This window comes from Pipistrellus hanaki (assembly GCF_964339955.1).
Source record: "Pipistrellus hanaki genome assembly, chromosome: 2".
Taxonomy (NCBI): Eukaryota; Metazoa; Chordata; class Mammalia; order Chiroptera; family Vespertilionidae; genus Pipistrellus; species Pipistrellus hanaki.
In genome coordinates this window covers 129,490,478-129,496,477 of record NC_140504.1, presented here as the reverse complement: position 1 = coordinate 129,496,477, position 6,000 = coordinate 129,490,478, and positions in this window count along the sequence as shown.

Sequence of the window (6,000 nt, the reverse complement as noted above, 5' to 3'; positions counted from 1 at the left end):
AAGAATGTAAACAGAAATACTACTAAACTGAGGAAGATGTGTAGAGACCCTGCAGTTACAGCAAGGGGAAGGTGGTAGAAGCTAAGGCCCCTTATGGTTTCTATTTCAATGTAAATATAATCTTATTTGTATCCACAGGAGGATGGAGCTTGATGTATTCAACTTATGCACATAAAGAACCAAGACATACCCATCGCACCCCCAGCCAAGTCCCTGCCCACTGAAGAGACGAATCTGCCAACCTCAGGCTTCCAGGGGACAGAGGTTCCGTGGCTGAGAACTATGTGGCCTTTGCCCGAGAAGGATGAGCTGGGTGTCCTTGGCAGAGGGCAGTGTGGAATAGCAGCAAATGGCCCTGGGCCTGCTTTCTGTCTTCATCAGTGCACTCATTTATTCAACCAATGTTCGCTGAGCACCTAATATGTACTGTGTACTATTCTAGGTGCCAGAGGTACTGGGGTGAACAAAAAGGACGAAAGCTCCTGCCATCTTGTGGCTTACGTTTTAAAAAGCAGGCCGATCATAGGGCATGTTCTCAAACTGCATGGCACATTAGACCGTCATGAGAGCTAAGGGTGGAAATAAAGCAGGGAAGGTGGATGGAAAGAGTATGACCTCAGAAAGGGTGGTCAGGAGAGGCGTCAGATAAGGGAGGTGGCATTTGAATGGAGCATGGAATGAGCTATGTAGACACCTGCATTCTCCCGGCTGTAGAGTCTGCAGGGCCCACACCCTGACCTCAGGTTGCCAGTTCCCCTGCAGCGAGAAAACGCTGATGTTTGGGGGACCCCAGAGTCCTCCCACTCTGGAGACAGGCCCAGGCTCAGCAAACTTCAGAGGGGCCCCTGTAAAGGCTCTTGTTACAAAGTAAGAGACCTTTACAATATGGGATATTTCCATTAAAAAAAAAAATCCTTTTTACTAGAAAAGCAAACAATTTTGGGGGAACTGTTGCTGATACAAAGGCAAAAGAGATGGGGCTGTTTAGGATTAACTAACGTACATACTATGAAGCAGGATGAAACTTGTCTTTGGGAGGGGGAGTTGAGGGGAGCAGGCAATGTGCCCCTGCAGGTTGAGGTTTGCACACAGGATTGGCGAGTGCTGGCTTTCAGCAGGGTAATGGCTCGAAAAAGCAGGGAACTTTTCAGGTGAAGGGGGCTGGCTGGCTGAGGCTTTGCTGATAAGTGACAAAAATTATGTTGTTAATAATGGACATTTTTAGTGTTAAAGCCTCCACTGAAACAGAATGCATAAATTAGCACTCTTAGGAGAACTGTTTAGAGGAAAGAACAGAATGGGGATCATGAACCCAATTAAGTGACATCTTTCAGGCCTCTGATGAGAAATTCCGGAGGGAATGGGGAATGAGTAAGATGCTCTGAATGCACAGAAACTTGGTAACGCTGACAAGTGTGTGTGCTTTGTTGCATAGCAGAATTCTCAGCTGATTTTATAACTGAGATTTATGTCTCTAACAAAATAAGGTCCAAGCAAAAGAATGACTCTGCTAGTTTTTTTTTTCTGGGAGGGATTAGTTCTCTAAAGATATTGTTTAGTTTGCCGCATTATCAATTTTTTTCTAAATGGTCCACATTGCCCCAAGTGGGGACTCCAAATCCAGTGTCCCCATCAAATCCATTTCCCCATTGAATGAAGAATGCAGTAATACTATGCTTAAACCTCATTGCTATCTGTGAAGAACCCAATAAGAATCATTGGCATTAAGAAGGACTATTAAGGTGACCAGACATCCCGCTTTGGGCGGGACAGTCCCGATTTTTAACAATTTGGGACTTTTTCAAAACGCCTTGGGACGCAGGACAAATGGTTAAAAAGCGGGACTGTCCTGCCAAAAGCGGGACATCTGGTCACCTTATATATAGGGAAGGTAGAGAGAATGCACAGGAAAAAAAAAAAAAAGAATTGCACATTGATTATTCCCCCCTTCCCCCCCCCTCCCCCGCCCTCCAACATCATCAAATAATTTATTTGGAATTCGAATGAAAGAATATTTGACAGTTGTTGAAATGTATGTTTATTCTGATACTTCTGATCAGTTGTACAACTTATCTAGGGAAAATTACCAGATAAAAATGTACATTTCTTTAAGCATGCGGTTTTTCAATGTCTTCCAGTTTGGGATCTTCAAGTCTGAAGTCAGGGAACACAGTCATGTCTGCCACACTGTACATATGCTTCTCCACTCGCTGATGCTCTGGGCCAGTACCAGCAGGTCCCCCAGCTGACTGTCGCTTAGTTCTGTGTCCTTTAACCTTGTCCACAAAGAGTTTCTGAACAGGATCAAGCTTCTTATCAAATGCCACAGCTGTAACACCAGCATTCCTCCTCAAATGGGCCGAGACTGCAGACTGAGTGGCAGAGGAGAGCAGGAACAGCCTCTGAAGAATCCCGCCGATTCTGTCACTCACACTCATCCCAAGCTGCCAGGGCCACCGCCAATGCCATCGTCCTCCTGATTGCTTTCTAGTAAAACTGTTCATTCTATCATAAAGTCGAGGGAATTAAGCAGAAACAGATAGGTTTACTTAAACCCAACTGCTCTACTATGGTGTATGCTGATTTAACCCTATTTTGACATTAGCTATTAAATAAATGGTGATATTTTTCACAGCTATGAAACAACTGAGCTGAAGTTATCCATATCTACAGGATTATTCTGTATTTAATTTTAATGTACAAGGGTTGGAAAAATTATTTGGCTATATAACAGACTCACAGATTGCACAGATTCTGTCCAACAAAATGGCTATTTGTCAGGAATTGTAACAGAGTTTTTAAAAAATTAAAACAGAAAATAACAATAATAGCAATTTATTGAGTGCCTACTATGTGACAGAGATTTTTCATGTTGTTTATATCTCTAATCCTTCCAACAATTCTGAAAAATTGTTGTTCTACTTATTCATGCATTCATTGCTTGATTACTATATATATATATATATATATATATATATATATATATATATATGTATCCTGATTGGGTCAAATCACAGTCTGAGCATGCTGGGAAGATGCTCTAACTGAGCTACCCAACCAGGGGAAACCCACATGACAATTAATCAACAATCCAAAAAAAAAGAGCATATTTTATGTTGTGTGTTTTTTTTTAAAGCATTTTTATGGCATTTTTGTTTGATATTCCTAAAAGTTCTAAGTTGTAAGTAAAAAATCATTTGATTATGGGCCAGCTCTGCTGTACACCCACATTATCACTGACCTCCGCTGAGTCTGTTTCTTCATGTGTAAGAAGGGGGGGGGGAGGAGAGACGGGTAATAACTCTCTCACAAGCTGTTGCTCAGACTCTTTAGCATGACATTCTAGAACCTTATGCTATCCGTTCCAGTCCAATCTACTGTTCCTTCTGTCACGCTGAGTACCTGGCATCTTGCCCCTTTGAGCTTGTTTTTGTCCTCCTCCAACAGACCAAATAGTTCTGGCTCTATTTTATTCCTTATCCAGGGTGACCCAGCACTGCCTTGCCTATGGGTCTCTCCTCGGCTTGGAAACCTTTTCCTGCATCTTCAGCCTGAACTAAGAGTTCCCCCTGCACTTTTACATGAACCATGGTTTCCCATCTGGACCATGTCTTAATCCTGTGTGTCCTCACTGTGCTCTACGCAGAGCGGTATTCAATAAATGCTGAATCAGATCACTGGGTCAAATGAGAATTCCATTTTTAATTGTTTGAAGAAACTCCATACTATTTTCCACAGTGGCTGCAGCAATTGCATTCCCATCAACAGTGCATGAGGGTCCCTTTTTCTCCATATCCTTGCCAGCACTTGTCATTGTTGATTTGTTGATGATAGCCATCTGACAGGTGTGAGATGATACCTCATTGTCCTTTTGATTTGCATCTCTTAGATGATTTGTGACTTTGAGGATGTTTTCATATGTCTCTTGGCCTTCTGTATGTCCACTCTCATAAAGTGTCTATTTAAGTCCTTTGCCCATTTTTTTAATTGGATTGTTGCTCTTCCTTTTGTCAAGATGTTTGATTCCCTATAAATTTTGGAGATTAAGCTCTTATTGGATATAACATTGGTAAATATGTTCTCTCATGCAGTGGGCTTTCTTGTTTTGTTCATTTTTTTTTTCTGTGCAGAAAATTTTTGTTTTTATGTAGTCCCATTTGTTTATTTTCTCCTTAGTTTCCATTGCCCTAAGAGCTGTATTGGTAAAGATATTGCTACTAAATATGTCTGATATTTTGCTGCCTATGAATTCTTCTAAAATTTTTATGCTTTCCCATTTTATGTTTAATTCCTTTATTCATTTTGAGTTTATTTTTTGTGTATGATGTAAGTTGGTGGTCTAGTTAAAAATGAAACTCCCATTTGACCCAGGAATCTCATTTCTAGGAATATATCCCAAAAAATCAGAAACACCAATCAGAAAGAACATATGCATCCCTATGTTCATAGCAGCACAATTTACAATAGCTAAGATTTAGAACCAGCCTAAGTGCCCATCAGCAGATGAGTGGATTAAAAACAGTGGTACATCTACACAATGGAATACTACGCTGCTGTAGAAAGAAAGTACTCTTACCAATCACAACAGCATGGATGGACCTGGAGAGCACTATGCTAAGTGAAATAAACCAGTTGGAGAAAGATAAATATCATATGATCTCACTAATTTGTAGGATATAATGCATAACATAAACTGATGAACAAAAATAGATGCAGAGACAGAGAAGCATCAAACAGACTGTCAAACTTCAGAGGGAAGGCAGGGGAGAGGAGAAGGGTGGGGTAAGATATCAACCATATAAGTATAAGTATAACCAATGGACACAGATACTAGGGAGATGAGGTCTTGTGCTGGGGGGTGAAGGTGGCTAGAGAGAAGTCAATGGGGGAAAAGGGGAAAAGAAGACATATGTAATACTATATATAATATTTTAACAATAAAGAATTAAAACAAAATCAAATAAAAATAAATGATGAATGAAGGAATGAACCTTCCGGATTAGTGCAAGTAAGGGGTGGGGAGAAGGCTTTTTCCTTAGCTATACTCTACTCAATAATTAGTTTAGTTGCCAGAAATACATATAAAAAACATCATTTTAAACACTGCCTTTTCCAGTGAGAATCTGAGTCTCAGCCACTTAAAATCTCTTGCAAAACACCAGTAAAGACATGATTTGGAGGGAAGGTAAACAGTAATCCCCAAATGTTTTGATTGTGTACTCCTATTATGAAAAAGGTGTTTTAAAAATATCTTATATTTTTAGTGTAAATACACTTGAAATTTTAGATAACCCCAATATACATCTACTTACTAGTATTTATTTATAAAGCATGTATGTATCATACTGTATTAACATAATATAAAAGACATATACAGAAAATGAATTTTTTAAGTATAGAAAGAAAAATAAAGTTTTAATATTTTCTTTTTATATCCCAATAAATGGTTTGGCACAAGAAAGACTAATCTTGGCTGAGCAGCTATATTTTCTGGTGCAAGAAAGGAAATCATGTTTTCTTTTCCTACGCTATTCCCTGATGCTGGCCATTTCCTCTCTCTATTCAGGTTCTTCTACAAGACCACCAACGCTCTTCAAATGCTGGTGAAATAAAACAGGAGGAGGGCTTAAAGCTCTGTGTGCTCCGTCTGCAAATGTCACTGTTTAATCTTTTCAAAGTTTGCTGTGAAGTAGAAAACATGGCCATGTGACACTCAACAGATTATTTCTGAATTCCTTGTTTGCTTTCATTGTGACCCGACTCAAAATTTATCTTCATTTTTTTCCTTCAAACTCCTAGGATATGTGGTCATATGATTTAAATGGAGAAAGACATTGTTAAAACAAGGAGTTATCACTTTTACAATGGTCTAATACTGTAGTCATTCTCTGCAACTTAAAGAAAAATTTAATAAATATTAAAACAAAAAGTTTTTTGAAAATGTATGCAATGCTCACCATGTTAAAATTATTTTAATTGTTTATATGAGTGTGCACCTCC